The sequence below is a fragment of the Lonchura striata genome, chromosome 5, assembly GCF_050655825.1.
Source record: "Lonchura striata isolate lonStrDom1 chromosome 5, ASM5065582v1, whole genome shotgun sequence".
Taxonomy (NCBI): domain Eukaryota; kingdom Metazoa; phylum Chordata; class Aves; order Passeriformes; family Estrildidae; genus Lonchura; species Lonchura striata.
The window spans coordinates 59,164,208-59,182,007 of NC_140707.1; positions in this window are offsets into that span (position 1 = coordinate 59,164,208).

Genomic DNA, 17,800 nt, shown 5'->3' on the forward strand with positions numbered 1-17,800 from the left:
ATAAGTTATTTCCATTAAGTCACATGTTTTGAGGTCTAATTCACATGTGTTTCTAAGGAGCAGACTGTCATGGAGTGACTGTTTTGTGTAATGACAAGTAACAGCACAGAGTGGAGCAGTGGCTGCCAGCAGGAAATGCAAGTTGACAGGCTTGTACAAATGGCAGCACTTAAAAGAGATGGGCAGTTAGCTTTGCATTTGCATTCCCTGTGCCAAGAAGGGGGAAGCAAAGTGTTTCCTGAGAAAGGGTATGAAATGCAACTTCTTTCCTCTTGCTAGACAGGTGTAGTGCCATCAGGCTCAATCCTGTCAGTACTGGCCATGCAGAAAGAATCTCTCTTGGCACCTCCTGGAGTCATGGTTACCTGTGCTAATAGTCATGGGGAACATCTGGCTTGCCACTGCAGAAGTGCAAAAAAAGTTGAGATATCAAACTGGTACCCAAAGGCAGCCAGCATCCATCCTATCAATTTTTATATACGCAAACAAGTAAGGGCAGGGATGTGGGCTCTGGAAAACACAGAGATTTTACAGACATACAATGAAAATATGGTGTACAAGTGAAAAATGGAACGTAAAGGACAGCATGGATTTCTGGCATGTCAAATTTTTCTTTCAACTGTAAGTGGATCTATAGTCTTTGAGAGGCTTATGTAGGGTTTGGAACCAAATAGATAAATATAGAGCAAGTGAACATTTGCAGAACTGAAAGGTATATCAAAAGAAATTGCTTTCAGAAAAATATGTAGATCAGAAACCCATCAGCAGCCTTCCTGCATTAGAGATCCAGAGGCCATTTAGCAGCTGCCAACAAAGTGGTTGGTGGGAGCTTGCTAAAGAGAGCCACATGCTGTTGCTGGGAAAAATCTTTCACAACTGAGCTTGGCATATATGCCTGGGACTGCCAGGGAGCAGGAGAGACCAGCTGAACTGCACACTTTGCACTGACCACAATTAGTATGAATATACTTAGAATCAGGAATGTGAGTGCAAGCTACCAGCAGCCCTGCACTCCATCAGTATGCACCTCTGTCTGCAGTGTAAGCACTGTCCAGGCAACAGCCAAGGAAATGAACTGATAGATGGACAGCAAAGGAGACCTCAGGCCAACAACCTCAGTGACACAACACTGCCAGATCCCCATGCTCCCTCTTTTGAGAAATATAAAGTCTGTGTTCCAGCTGGGAGCTGGCACATAGTAGTAAGAACAGGCAATTGTTGCCAGGTGAGAGCAGAACATCTTCACCAGTATCAAAAGGGGATGCTGACTGGAAACTCAGCCTTGGAGCCTTTGGTCATCATGGGTTTCAGAGAGGGCATTTGTCAGCCACCACCCAGCCCCATCCTTAGGGAAGGAGCAGCCAGGGTACAGATGCCAACAGCTCCAGCTGTTGTATTCATGAACTATGCAATAGTTTGAAATTACGTATTTTTAAATGTCTGAAACACCAAGAATGTTTTACATCCCTCAGGTTTATTATTTTGGTACTACATGGAAGAACTCTCCACAATTGGCACAGGTGACATTCCTGTAGCAGCTGCTGTATTCAAATTCTATAACATTGGTGGGAATAAACATGTCCAAAATACTTTTCAAATAAGCAACATAATAGTTTTGGTTATAATGAAGACTTGTAGCATATTCCCTGAATACACAGATGTATTGAGAGTCTGTATCTATGTTACAGATATTGATCTAGACTTAAAATCTTTGAAATATATATAGTGACTCATAGGTCATTTACACACAACAGAAGATTGTAGATTAGATCTTTAGGGGGAAAACCCAAAATAAAGACCACATAGATGAGGTGTATATAAAATATTTTCGAATTAACTTAATAGGAAAAATCTGTCTCTGTCTCACAAGCAAAGAAAATTGAAAATGTAACAGCATATTACATTTCTTACACTTGTCATCATAATTTGCACTCTGACAGAGTAGAATATGGTAATTTCTCTGCATAGAAAGAACAACTTCCACTGTTTCTAACAGGAAACAGTCATTTCAGGTTACCATCTCAAGAACATCAATCTTCAAAATCTTTCTCCAAAACAATTATTTATGCATGACACTCAATCAGAGGTATCCATTTTGTCTTTCAGAATGTTCCAGACATTGACTTTCAGGTCCCAGTTCTTCCTGCTTGAAAAAGCTGAAGTCTCTTTTACCTTTTGAAAAGAAATTGCTTCAGCATAGTAGGCTCTGGAAATCATCTCCAAAGAACCTTGAATGTACTTTACTGGTTCCTTTGGCTGTACTCACAAGGAGTGCCAAGTCCTCACTCAGAAATTGCTAAAGAAAGCACTCAAAGAAGGCTATAAGAAACCATTCCAGGAATCATACAGATCCAAGTACATTATATAATACTTCCAAATAACAGAATTATTGTCATTCAGCTTCACTCATATTCTCACTTAAAGACAAGCATAACAATCAAGATTCAGGAGGTTCCTGGCCTTAAGAATGGATGTCTTTAAAAACTAGCTTAATTTCATCTGATTTCTATTACCAGTTATTTTAAATGATTGCCATGAAATGAGGTGCCACATGGATACCGGAGGATGCTTTAGTACAATTACATACCTAATAATCCACATGTTTTACTGGGCTTGCTGAAAGTTGGAAAGTAGATATGAAAATGAACCCATATTTTTCCTTTCAGAGTTTCCAGCACCTTCCTTCTTCTAAATGAGCAGATACTGCCACTAAAATATTTCTGCTGTAATTTTTGACAAAAAAAAAAAAAAAGGAGGACAGATATAAAAAAAAAGGAATTTGCTTAAAACCAGAAATGGTAAAGGCCAATCACAGTTCAACAGGCAATGACATCTAGTTACCAGTGTGCTGAAGGAAGCACTCACACTGCTGGCCTTGCTCTGAATTAAATAACCAGATCTGTGAAATGTAATTTGCATGCTGTTAAGCATGCTGTTCTGGAGCTTTCTAGGCTGGCTTAATTACCTGGCTGAGGAATTCAGTGTGATGTTTCCCAGACCCTTGCTAAGGGACTTTCTACCCCATAAGCACTTCTATGGCTGAATTTCAAAAATTGAACTGAGACCTTTCTAAGCCAAGAACTTACATACCTGCCCTGGTGTTACCAATGCTAGTAGGACTTAACTTTTTGTTTATGTTGCACCTTTGGACCTTTGGTCTAAGATAAGAAAAAAAGATTTGTGTGTAAGAACTTACAGAGAAAAGAAAATATTTATGTCAACTATTACAGATTTTTAAACCTTAAGAAGCAAAAAAAAAAAAAAAAAAGAAAAGCAAAAATACCTGGCAATAACTGCATTTCATCTTTAAAACACCTTATAGTGTCAATATTTTTAGCTGCTGAAAAAGCAGGTATAGTAGGTAAATAAATAATACCATTGATGTTTAACACACGACATAGAAGAGGGAGCTGGAATAAATTTCAGTCACTAGGTTATACCACAAGTAGAATTCAGAAGTTTCCAGGACCTTACATAGTACTTTAGTCACCTCCATTTTGGTACTTGTCTGCAGCACAGCTAATTAGAACAGAAGGAAATAGATAGATATGATGATAGACATAAGCTGTGATGCATTTTCTTTCTAGACCAAGCAATGAATCCTTGTCACAACCAAAAAGAGAGGAAACAATGGTGGGTTATGCACCAACTTCTTAGGTGATGGTTATGAGCAATTCCTCATACAGCCTCTTAAGTTTCACTGATACTTGATAAAACAGCATTAATCCATTAAGTTATTAAACAGAAGTAATAGGAATAAAAGGGAGGGAAGTGAGATTCAAAACAAGATAGACTTAATTATGGTAAGAGATCTACCTACCTGATGAAAACCAACCAACAACATTATTTACAAATTGCAAGATTAATATTATAAAAGTATGTAAACCCTTCCTAGGAAGTCAGCAATTAAATCACCCACATGCAAAGAAAATTCAAACAGAATTTTTGTCATTTACCAAGTGTATTATGCAAATTGCTAAGCACAACATAGGCATAATAAAATGACAACTCTTAAATTGATCTGCCTGCAGGCTACTGTAAACGGGGCAGTCCCACCCTTTTCTGCAGGTCCTGCTGCAGTCCTGGCCCATACTTTGCCTCAGCCCTAGCAATTATTCGATTTCAATGCACATCAGATCATATCGCTAATCTAATTTAAATCACTTCTTAATTCTCAGTTAAATTTCTTCTGGATGAACTTTCAGCTTTTCCCATGGCCCCTGAGAGGTGGAACTGTGTAAAGGCAGAGGCAGGAGCACATGGCGAGGGAAAACTGGGCATGGATGTTGTTGGCAGCATGGCCTTGCTTCAGCACAAGCACTTTATGAAATCCTGTGAGTGTGTGAAAGCAAGGTGGCTACCACAGAAGGCCAGACAGATGTGAAGTCAAAAAGATCAATTAAAAATCAGTTTTAATTGTTCTTAATGACTTCTGAGTAAACATATTTTATGCCACTGAAATACTGATGAGTGTTTACCTATTACTATATTACAGTAGTTTTGAAACTGAATAAAGTGTTCAAACATTTGGTTGCTTTACACAAGAGCAGGGTCTTTGGAGTCCTGCTGATGTCCTCATAGAGCCACCTCCCCACTCTCCCTGCCCTGCTTTTCATTTCTTCACAAAGCCTTGCAAAATCATTAATAAAGTCCTACATGTTTACAGTGAAACAGGAATTAGTTCCTAATGAGACATTCACAATAATAAGCAGCCTTCTGCTGAAAATGGCTATCATACTAGGGACAGAGCTATTGAAATTTGGAACAGCTGAATTTAAGGATATTGGATTTTCATAATTTTCAGAAGTTTTTAAATTCATATTAGTTACAAATAATGTAAGACCTGAACCAATAGTAGAAGATAACATAATTTCATATATGGTAAAGAAATAACATAAAAAGTCATAAGAACTCTTTCAAAGGGACATTTATGGTAAATAACTGGATAAAAAGCCCATAAAATTAAGATTAACTTAATGTACAACTCTGAACAAAAAGGGAAGTAAATCCAAAATATAACCCGCTGCTACACGAGAGCTCCTGGACTCTAACAGTGACTAGATATGAAGAAAAAGAAAAGAAAAGCTAAATGGAAGACCTGCCAACAGCAAACAATATCTGACACATTAGCAACAAATCATCCACTGCATCTTGCATCACTGAGATCCAGCTAGATGACATTGCAAGCTTTTTACTAACCAGTGATTCTCCACCCCACACAAGCAGAACAAACCATCTCCCAAAAGATAGGTCCCTTATGTAAGACTAATTCCACTGGATTCATTTACTGACCAATAAAAACAGATTGAATGTAAACTCACATAACATAAATAATTTCAAGGTGAGTCCAGTGGTACTTCAGTATGGATACTCAGTAAAGATCTGTCATTCTGGGCCAGCTCAACACACACATTATCAAAGATGGATGCCTAAACTGAAAGTGCTTGCCTCTCCCTCTCATGTCCAGAAGCCACTTCTACTCCTGCCCATGAAGCCTTACACATCTTTTTTCAACACTGCATTTCAAGCACAGTTTTTATACACCTTTAAAATGTTGAGATCACATAAACCAAACCACAGAAATGTTGGATAATGACGAAGAACAAGAGATCTATTTTAACTCCTAGCTATGAAAAAGCAGTGTGCCAACGTATATATACATATATGTGCTAATGTGTATAAGTGTCTGAAGGGAAGGTGACAAGAGGATGGATCCTGCTCAGTGGTGCCAAGCAGTAGAAAAAAGGCAATTGGCAGAAACTGATACACAGAAAGATCCACCTGAACATAGGGAAGAACTTCTTTACTGTGCAGGTGACCACAAACTGGAGTGGATTGCCAAGAGAATTTGTGGAGTGTCCCACGCTGGAGATTTTCCAGAACCATCTGGACACAATCCAGTGCCTTGAGCTCTGGGATTACCCTGCCTGACAAGGGAGGTTGGACCAGGTGACGTGCTGTGGTGCCTTTCAACCTGACCCATTCTGTGATTCTGTGAGTAAACTCAGACTGTCCCTGACACTCTTGTGTTCTTAAAAATTTTAATGATGGAGATTCAACAACCAACAAAACCTCACCTGTCCAACTGCTACAGTATCCTACAAAGGACTTTTAGAGAATTTAATAAGAGCAACTTTTATTCATGTCAGCTGATTATCTCTGGCCTTATCTCAGCCAACAGTGGTAGCAGTTTACTGTTGGCCTTCTTGTCAAAAAGAAATTTATAAACTGCTGCATCTTTCATAATGGTTCTCCTTCTTAGACTAGCATAGGGTAAGATTTTGGATTAGATTTTTCATTTTTTTAATTTCCCCTCTGGACAACTGAAAATTTTTCTAGTAATTTTCAAAGAATAATGTTCCACACTGGACGGTAATCGAGATGAGATCTCATGAATGCCAAATTAGGAAAATAACTATTTCCTATTCCTACATACACATTTCTGCTAAATTTATTCCAGAGATAGTTTTGGTGGTTTTGAAAAGACATGACACATGTGATTTAAAAGTAAACTGTGAACCAATAATCCCAAGGTTCCTCTCAGGGTCCCTCCTGTGGCCTTTCATTTTAGATTTCCCATTATATCTCTGTGTGTGATTTTCACTGTTCTAAATGCAAGACTTCATACTGTTCTCACTCAGTTTCAGCACATTCCTTTTGAATTGTTTCTTTATATGATGAGAGTCATCTGTCATTAGAATATTTCTTTCTCCTAGTCTCTTGACTGTGCATCAGTTTCATTATAGTGAAATCCAAACCCATACATTCTGATTTTCCTGCTGTTCTTGAGAGAGGCTTCATTAATAGATGGCATGAAGGAATCAACACTTGTCAAGCAAGAAACATGCAAGAACCTAATTCAAATGAAGATTTATGGACTCTGCCATTTTGTAAAGCTCATTTCAAGGAAAGCAACACACTATAGACAAAACAAAGAGTGCAGGATACATTCTTAACGCAGTTTAAAGGACAGAAAGATAGAATTCACATAGCACATATAGAATCCACACAGCAAAGATCTGCTAATTTGGTGAATTATCATTACTATTAGTTTGTGCTAGCTACACCTCCTCATCACCCACAAAGGTGCCTGCCACATCAAGACAAATTATTATGTCCAAGTGCTAACAGGGGAGGGCTGAAACACACAATAAAATATCAGTAATTCCTCAGAATTAATAATTTAGTTTGCAGCACAAGCCAAGGAAAATGCCCCACCAGACTCCAATGAAGCTGGTGGGCACTCCAATGAAGCTGGTGGGCACTCTGCCCATGGCACTCAGAAGAAGATCTGTATCTAATGGATTGCAATTGTTTATGAAGTTGAATGTCGCAGTGTGCAGAAGTCATGATGCCAGCACTGAGAATCCAGCTTATCTCTTTCCTCACCTATAATAGCAAAGTAAAAAAATCTTGTGGTAGTCAGGTCTTGAAACAGTCAACATGCCTGACAGAAAAGACTTCAAAAGTCCTTCCTTTGTCCATCAAACTACAAGAGCCAAAGACACACAGAAGAAAATGTTCCTTGTTGTGATCGTCCAAACCTCCAAGCCTTTAAATAATGAGAAAGCTTTTAGGAAAGGTAGCTCTAGTCAGAATCTCTTATGTGAGATTTTATCTCACACAGACCACAACCTGAATGTAAGGCCAGGAGCTGTAAATTACATTTTAGTGGAAAGGTGGTTTTATTTCTTTTTGTACAGGTACAAAATATTCAGTTCCTACAATTCAAATAAAATACTGGTCAGACACCTGAGGAAGACTAGCAGTCCAGGTAGTCCTCTAAAATGAGTGGACTCCTTCAGCCTGAAGACATCTAATGATAAATATCAATGAACAGCCATTACTTCCAAGACCACAAGCTCCTTGTCTTTCCAGGTCTCTCTATGAAATTATATGTTTATTTAGAAGCTCCAGCTGGACAAAATGCCAGAGGACATCCTATCAGCACAATCTGCCATGAAAACAACTGACCCAACCTCCCTTCACTTCACTGGTCACATTAGTTGCTCCACCAAAGTTCAAAGTCTTCATCTTTTCACTTGAAAATACTCAACTTTATAACAAGATGCAATAGAAGTTATTTCACTTTTAATATGCACTGAAAGAAAAATATAGATTCTTATATCTGAATTCTTTATACTTACATGTTTATAAACTCAAAGGGAAATGAACTCTGACCCACTGTACACAATTCAAATGTAAAGTAGAAGTAGAAGTAACGAAGACGTCATTTTGCACAAGAAATGGGACAGAGTAAAGAATTTTTATAGAAAAGTACAGTAAGAACACATCCTAGATAGGCTAAGTGTTTGACTAAAAGGATCCTGCAAAACAGACAGGTGAAAAGAAAAAGGATAGAGAGACACCGTCGTGAAAATATAAAAGAGGAGGGCAAAGAATATGAGCAATAACTTGGGCCTGGAAAACCCTTCAAAGGAACTAGAGAAGATTGGAATTGCTTTATCTCCAAAAGAAAACCAACAAGCAAAAACTTAATAATGTATCAGAGACTCAATATCTTTATGTTGTGTTTTATAGCACAGGAAAAAGTATATAAGTAACATAAACAAATATTTTTTAAATATTAAAACCAATATTAAAAATATATATTTTAATGGGACATTGAAATGCAGTAAAAAGAAATGTCTGTGTATAGAATGACTGGGGAACTGTTTCTTACAAAAAGATAATAAGATTGAGAAGTTAGATGAAAAAGCAGCTATGTATTTATGTACATAGCAACAATAAAAACTATGTGAAGAGCATATCAGAAACTGTGTATCAGGCCATAATCTCTTAAGTACTAACAGATGAAATAAAATCTATGGATGGGGAAGGCAGTGGTGCCATGTCTTCCCTTGCTCTCTGAAACATCTGGAACTCAGTGATCTCAGATGCATGCCCCTGGACTCAAAATCAGAGTCAGTATGGCAACTCCTAATACAATGGACAGATTCATAACAATGTAGCACCAAGTTACAATTAAATTGATTGATTCAATTAATTGAGCTTTACAAAAAAGGAGCATCTCAAAAAGATTTACTTGTGAAGAGTAGCTGCACTTCCCTCTGACCATTCTCAGAGAGATCTTCCTACATATTTCTTTCCAATATTGTAACTCTTGAAAGGCTCCCATCCATCTAACTCCAAGTAATTTTCTGATATTGTGGATAGTTATCCAAACAGTGAGATAAATTTGCAATACCTTGAGTGAGGAACAAAACATTGAGTCGCCCAATTCATTACAGGTTCTATCTATATAATTCAAAGACTTCTTGTCCCAAAAGACTTTGTAGATCTTGGTTAATTTTGAAGACAATTTTGATGGGAGAAAGCTATTTGACGAAGGAAGGAGAAATATACTGTTATTAAAACTTATTCAATTAATAAAATATATTATTTTTATTAAAAAATAATTGTAAGGTTTATTCTACCAAAAAAGTGATATTGGATATTGCATGCATGGTTTACAATTCATTCTTATCCATATGAAGTTCATTTCCAAATTCACTTTGATACTATGTCTGAACTAGAAAGAGCAGAAGTTAAATAGAAATGAAACAGGAAATGGAACAACAAATAAAAGCTCTCAAACAAAGCCCTATGTTTTCTGTAATCTGGTCACTAATGGCTTTATGCAGCAGGAACACTACACATGGCAGGGGGGGCTTGGAAGGCAGCAGACTGTTGTGTATCCAAATTCTGCCAACCTACTCAGCAGAAAGCTGGCTGGTGTCCAAAGGTCTAACTAGGAAATACAAAAACGCAGTTCTAAAAAAACAACCCTTTCAAGCTCCCTGATCCACATTGCTGAGTTTTTCTTTTGCACATCTTTTTTTTTTTCTTTTCTTTTCTTTGCAGAAACAGCTGCAGAAACATTCTTTTTTAATAATTCAGCAGTTTACCCCAAAAAATTGATTAGAAATGACATATCTGCTTAATCTTGGACCAGAAAGCTTCGGGCAGATTCTTTATAGACATTTCTGGCTACAACTCATGCCCCCACAAACACACAATGCTCATGCATGGTCTCTTGGCTGCCTTTACATGTAACCATCTGCTCGGCAGAGTCGCCCATTCACAAGCACTTCCAGCCTGTTTCACAATCGTCTTGAACCTGAGCGAACGCTGGCTGAGATACACAATTGTGATGTTGCCACTCACAGGAAATATCTTTGGCCTGACTCTAATGTCAGTCACACTGATCTCACATATTTCTGTAGATTTTATCACACGTAAAAGAACTTCAAGCCAAAATGAGCAATGAGTGGATAACGCGAAATCTGCTTTATAGGCACTTGTAGCTCTGATGTTTTGTAGGAGAAGCTGCTCAGTAATTTAAGGAAATTAGACAAAAGAAGTGGCCTCAAGAGTCACTGACTGATGGGTAATGATACTCATCTAATCCCACCTTTAGCAACATTAGATTTTAAGCTTAAATAATTAAATCTCATATGGCTATAAGCAACATGGGAACAATCCATGAGCTGTGTGATTGTTGACATGAGACCTTAAAATCCAAGTTGCATGGATATCTTGTTAATGGAGGTGTAGGAAATACAAATCAAAACTAAAATACTCAAGTGAGACCCATAATTATATTTTAGTAAACTTGTCAGCAAATCTGTGAATAAGACTAGTGTTTCCTGTTCTTTCAAAGACAGGCAGATTTTGCATCACATTTGATAGTGACACTAAAAACCTCCTCACAGTTAACATTTACATCTTCACTGAAGTTTCTCCTTTAAGTGGTTTCCTAAACAAGAGAAGACAGATGTTTGAGAAACATAAAACAAATCCTTCCATAGAATAAAAAGTGAAAGACTTTTTATCATTTCTCTGGGACAGATCATTCTTCCCTATTTCTGGTAAGGCAAAACTTGCTGTGTAAGGTAATACTTTAACTAGACCAAGTGGTATAGCTGGAAAAAATGGATATGCTTTCAGTACAAGTATGCATGATCTGCCTGCAGTATGTGCCAATACATCTGATTTTGGAGGATCACTATTGCCAGGCTTTGCCTAAATTTGGAAAAGTATTGGTGCATATGTCTGAAAACTCAGAGCACATTATGCATGAAAGTCCTACTATCTGAAAGAGAAAAGAGTTAAGCAGGTGTTCAAGGCAGCAGTCCCTCAGATAACTGATTCTGACAGAGGTCAGAGACCCGAGGTGCTCCATCAGTCTATTTTCTTACAGCAGCCTCACAGCCTGTAAATCCTACCAGTATTCACAGTAGGCAAAGGTAGAATCTTTCTGAGACACCTCATCCCTTACTTTGTCCTACCCACTCTCTAGGACTGCCTGCCTGCTCAACAATGCTTCTGTAATGTCTTTGCAAGATCAGGTAGGAACCACAAAAAACAAATTGGAGGTTCTTTTCCCACTTATCGCTAAATCAGTGCTCCCCTATCAGTGAAAAGCACAAGGGATCAGTGAGTTTGGCCTCAATCCCAGCCTTCAGATCACACTGAAAAGTAGGTGAAGATATAGCTACTACATTTTACTGGATTTGGACCAAGTCATTCAGGACTTTGCAGGCATATCCAGACCCTGAACCAATTTAGAAAATTTCTTTGAACTTAAAAAAGCAGACTTCCTAATACATCTTGAAATGTGGACCATTCTTTAGGTTATTTGGTGACATTGAAGTCAATACTGTCATGCCTGATGTCAGAACAGTCTTAAGTCTTGCCAGTTAAGCAGTAGGCTCAGCCGCCAAAACTCATATTATCTTTATTCTTGAGCAGACCTTCCCTTCTTTCAGTTGAGCATACTAATAAGCATCCACTCCAATTCATTAGAAAAATGTAAAGTTCCTAATTGCACACATCAGTTTGACGTTAATTTTTATTGGAGTTTTTCCTCATCTTTAATATAGTCAGTCTATTCATCTGAAAGAACTGCACATTTTGGAGTTCGTCATCTGACTTCTTGTAAGCTTCTCATTTGGCACTAAGTGCAATGACCATGTTGATTAGAGCAACCGTATGACATGGGGCTGGAATTGCTGTCAACTCATTACAAAAATATATAAGGCCTCACTTTTAATTACTCACTTAGTAACAGATTAGTTCTTATTGCCTGCCAACAGCATGACCTCTCTCTCTTTCAAGGTCAACATAAATCAAAAGAAATCTGATGAGCTTGAACTTGTTGTTTATTCACTTCTAACCCTTTCATAAGAAAATCTGTTCAACAAAAAAAAAAAAAAGGCAAGTTTCCATTCAATAAAGAGACCATTATTAGGACTAAAGAGCCAAATTTCCTGTTGTGTTTTTTTTTTTCTGAATAGCCCCAAGTAATATTCCAGGAAAATGGCCTTGGTACTGTTTTCTTTGTGGAATAAAAAGAAAATCAGCATTAGAAACATGAGATTGCTTACAGGTTTCAAATACCAATATGAAAAAGGGTTTCCTGGTTCCATGTTTTAAGGATTAACTGTATTAAGCCCTACAAAATGACATTAGTCATGTATACTTTAGCTGTCTTGATCTGACGAACCTCTGCAGCCTTTTAAATACAGGTTGTTTGTGACTGTTCTGAGATTGCTGTTGAATAATGCAAAAATATACAAAATGCATCATTTCACCTTCAAGGAAAAGACTCAGTAAATACAAGTTCTTAAATACAATTAAATAGTACTGGTTTGATGATTGATTATGACTTAGGGATACGAAAGACTTGGCTGCACCTGTTTGTGTCAACAAAAATTCCTTCAAGACTTTGCTGCCACTTTGATGTTTACCACCTAGATTTTCATTAATTATAAAATTATCTTTGTGGGCCTTCTGGCCATGAAGAATGTGCTTCACTGGCCATGTACTACAGGCTGGTTTTACAAAGACCTCTGTGTTTATCCAAGTGCCCAGTGAGTTCAGAGGGAGAGCAGGTGCCCAAAAGCCTGGACCTCATGAAATTTTTGTTTTGTCATAAATATTTTCAGTAAGTCTCTCTTTTTGTCTTGTTGTTTTGTTTTTGTTTTTGTTTTTTTTTTCTTTTAACAGAAGTGCTTATTTTGGCTTATTTTATAACATAATACAGTCTAACCTCTGCTAAAATTGTGCCTCACACAGATCAAACTTATTTCCAGTAATTTAAAAGGAAAAAGCTGTATTAATAGAAGTACAGGCACACCAGTATCTCACACCCTTTATGCCTCCAAGTCTGGAAACACATTTGAATAACACTCACAAATCAGCCCTTACTCACAGGACCCAATGTGTTAGTCCAGGTTGTGGATGCCCATGAAGCTAGAAGGAGAAACCAGATCAGTTTCCCAAGTCTTGGTACCACTCTTCACCCACAGGACTGTGGAACATTTGAAATCTGCCACTGTCCTTCGAAGAACGTTCACAAGATGAGTGACATTGGATGAGATAGTTTAAACGTTAGACTTTATGACATAAAGCTATGTAATTAACCAGTAAAGAATACAGATGATATACAAAATGCATTAAGGGACACATTCACATTAATCTTCTGAGAGATACTAACAATTGCTAAGGGACAAGACTTTCCAAACACAGACATCTTTGACTCTCATGTTAAGATGTCAAACTATTAGTGAAGCACCTGACTAATTTATTCATTCCTGTATTTCTTCAGCATGATTTGCAGGTTAATTTTAGCAGGAACATTATAATGACAAATGTATAGACAAAGCAGAATACATTATTCATATATGCAATAAAACCATCAAATGTATAGTCATGACTTATTGCAGTGCAATGTGTATGGCCTTTTTGGTCAGATGATACACCAGATGTTTCCTTTCCTTTAGATTTGAAAAGTTCATGTGCAGCAGAATCATCTTCTGAGAGTAAGGGTGGGGCTTAAGTATTTAAACTTAAATGCACAAATATTGACAAATAAGGAAATATTTTAATAATAAAAATAATTTTCTGCTAAGTATTGTTTTTTCCTGTTTACGTCCTTAGAAGCATGTACAAACCATTGAGGCAGACTGTAGGTAAAGTCTTGATTGAGGTTTTTTCTTTTACTCCTCTCTCCTCAGGTTTTCTAGTTTTAAATAAGTTACATTTAATTTTTAAAGCACAAGAAGGTAAATCACATCTGAAGTAGCTATGGAATGCATATCAGCTAGGAATATATTGCTTTTATATAATCATCCCTTTTGCAAAAAAAAAAAAAAAAAAATCAAGGAGGGGATAAAAACCAACACTGGGATAAAAACCAACACTTTATTTTAAAGTATTAAAGACCATTTGCTCTCTAGATACATTTTGCCCATGAGAAGTATGAGCAAGGTATTGCATAGACACAAACTTGGGCTTTAAGCTCCTGGGTCTTTGCATCTCCAACTGACATGTAAATAGAACGTGGGCTCAGATCCCCCACTCAGATATCATCACAAGAATAAGGCATCAGTGCATGAAGTACAAGTAAGTTGTGAAGGAGTTTATGGCCAGTAGAGCAGGCAATGCACTCAAACCACCACTGAACCACCAGACAAGGCAAGAATATTGCCAAAGTTTTCACTAGAAATAAAACACATTACTCCCCTTTATTTATTTCCTCTGAATTAGAAGGTGGCCAGGCCTGCTCCACCCTGATGAAATGGCAGCTTTGAGCTGGCCCCTTTCCACATTTCAACAAAATTGACAGTAGCCACTAGCCCTCCCATTAGCTCCCCAGACTTTTCATAGAAAATTCAGGAATACTCAAGGGCAACCACTAAGCCTGGGCCAGCCCCAGCAAGTGCAGAGGGACAATAAAACCCTGCAACATGTATGGATCCCACCTTTCCTTCCTGGCAAAAAACTGCCAACCTCTCAGGAAGGAGGCTGAAGAAATCTTACACAATCCAAGATTTTACAGTTCTGAAGGGGGCCAAGGGGGTGTAAATTCCATCTAGACCCCTGTGTATTGTTAAATTTTAAAGAGATAGTTCAGCAGGATTTGCTGGGTCTTACAAGTGGCTACATACAGCCTCCACAGGCACTTAAAAGATGGGGAACAGAACAGGCTGGGGTTTATTTTTGTTCTGATTCCATTTGCCTATCCTGAACCATAACAACATTAAAGCCTGGAAATAGAACAGATCACAGTGGAAACTGTATTAACACTGCTCTCTGCTGTATGTTACATGCTATACATCTTTTCTATGATTTCTTCTCTAAAACTCTGCTTAACCTCAGGGAGTAGTTTGAACTATGATTTGTATTATACCTGTTATTAACAAAAAATAAATCATTGAACAGACTTGTGCTTGCTTCTTTAGGTATCCAGAAAGTTTATTTTCCCACCAAATGGATGTCAATGGATTTAGATCAAAGTATTCTGCAAAGCAAACAACAGATGAGAACAGATTCTTCAAATAACATCTGTCCTTACTGTAGGGATTGTCCCTCATTAACCCCACTCATCTCTAGGAGCATCTGAGCTTCTTCCTACATGGAAACTATCTCTTCATTGTCTGTCTCCCAAATTCTCTGCAGCAGATATTCAGATCAAGATGCACTTTTATTTTCCAATCCAAGAGGAAGGCTCGATTTGTAAGTCCAGTGCTATTTTATGGGAAAGAGAGCATCAAAAAGCAAGGAAAAAAAAAGAAAAACTTGAATACTCTCAAAATCAAAAATTAAAAAAAAATCGAAGCAGCACCTATAAGCACTAGGTGGCAGCACAGCAAATGGTATTTCTTCCTCCAGTAGTGAAAGTCGTTGGAAACTTCAGAGGGATTTCAAAATCAGTGTATTATTCTAAAATCATATTACAAAAATGTGGAAATAAAAGGAGTACCAGTACAAAAGGGTGCAAGACAACACAACAACTGCTCTCCCTTCTCTTAAGAGTAATGCTTTGCAGCCTGTCTCTTCACAAAACTGGGTGGCAGCACTATTGCCCACCTACAAAGATCCAAAATGTACCCTGGGCGCATCTCTCCTTTCCTCAGGGTCCACACATCACCCCAGGCTGTGGCTGACTGCTCTGCCTAACGCGGGTGACTACAGCCTGTCAGCTCTTCCAGAAGGAAGCTGTTGCACTCAGAGGGTAATCCAGGGACACTGGGAGGAAGTTGGTGCTCACCTACAACTTAGGCCTGAAGAAATAAACAGTCCAAATCATCTGGGACTGGACCAGGAACTGATTTTTTTCATTCTTATCTATTATGTCCTCCCTGCCTTGTAGTTCCTTTATTTTTCTTCCTCTAACTACTTAATACATTTCTTGTGATCTCATGTACTCTTGCACCATGCCAGGATTTTTCAGAAATATGTAGAATGCATATCCCCAAGAGCAAGCCATGCTCTGACTTAAAAACAGACTCCTTTGAAAGAAATCCTGAGCTTTAGCCTCATCCTTTGAGAAGTGCATGAGCAAATACACACACACATACGTAGATACACATGTATAATAATATGGCTGGCATTCAGTTTAGCAAATTAATTCCCCTAGTGCTGACCTCTGTGACTCCTCAGCTGGTGTTGCAGAAGGTCACAGAGCCAATGTAACTGCAAAAGAATCTTATGGAACTGAATGTCTGAGGAACTGAGCAGCAAACATATCTCAGTATCAGTAAGCGCAATGCAGGATTGGGAGGGGGGAGAACAGCTACTTAAAGATTCTTAAATGTGGGCCAAGCCTGTTGAAAAAGGTTCTCTGAAATCATCAGCTTCTTGCTTAGCAAATTAAAACACAAAAAGGAACAGGAAAACAAAACAGAAAAACAAAAGAATAGAAAAATTTTAGAAATCATCATCATGACCAATCCACCCATCCAATGAAAACAGAAGGTACAACAAAAGCAGAAAGTGTACAATGTCTACCGAAATTACCAAGTATGTAAAACTGTTTCCATTAGATGAAAGATCAGTTAGACTATTAGTCTTCAACTTGGAAAGGAGAGGTCCAAGAAAAGATGTAAGAGGCAGCTTTAGAATCATGACTGATATGGAGAAATCAAACAGAAATTGATGACTCTGCATTTCTCATGGGAATCTATGCAATTATTAAATATCAGGCTTCAAGTATAAAAGGTTATAATATCAGGCTTAAAGAATAAAAATAAAAACTTATTCTCACAGTAATCAGCTATAGCATGGAACTCATTGCCACAGGACATCATGAGGAATCAGAAGGATTTTAAAAGGGGCTGAACCATTTCATGGGAGATAGTCCAGCCATGACTGTGTGACATGATGGCCCAGATGCATGGTGAGGAATCTCATGCAGTTTATAAAGCATCAGTCACACAGTGGCACAGTGACATTCACACTGTGAATGTCCACTAGGAAAGGATTACTCCAAAAATCCCTCAGATAATAGTTTCCCTAAGTATCAAGGGCAAAATCCTGTCAGAGGCAGACTGCTGGTTCTACCCAATAAAGCTGACCTTAAATGTTATGCTAGAGAAAACACCACTTTTAATGCATATTGATCCTACAGGTTAAAAATCACAAATTTGTGGTTAAAAAAAGGCAAACAACCACAGAAACTACAAAAATAAAGCAATCAAACAAGATCAGCAAGGCAAAACAGTGAGATCTGGTCTGACCTATTTTTGTTTTCTGACATGAGCACTTGAGTCAATCTAAAGATGCCAGTATTGCACATGAACATCCAGAGACATAGTCAAGGGCTGATGAAAGCATTTAGTCAAACACTGGCCTTATTAAAGTCATGGATTTTTATATGCTCAGTATATATTTGAGGCAAAAAGCAAAAGCTGAATGGTCTAGTTCCTAAAATCCACTGTTACAACCTGTATATTGCCCAACTACTATGGGAAAATCCAACTTTAGTCACTATTCTATAGGCTCTTTGCTCCCT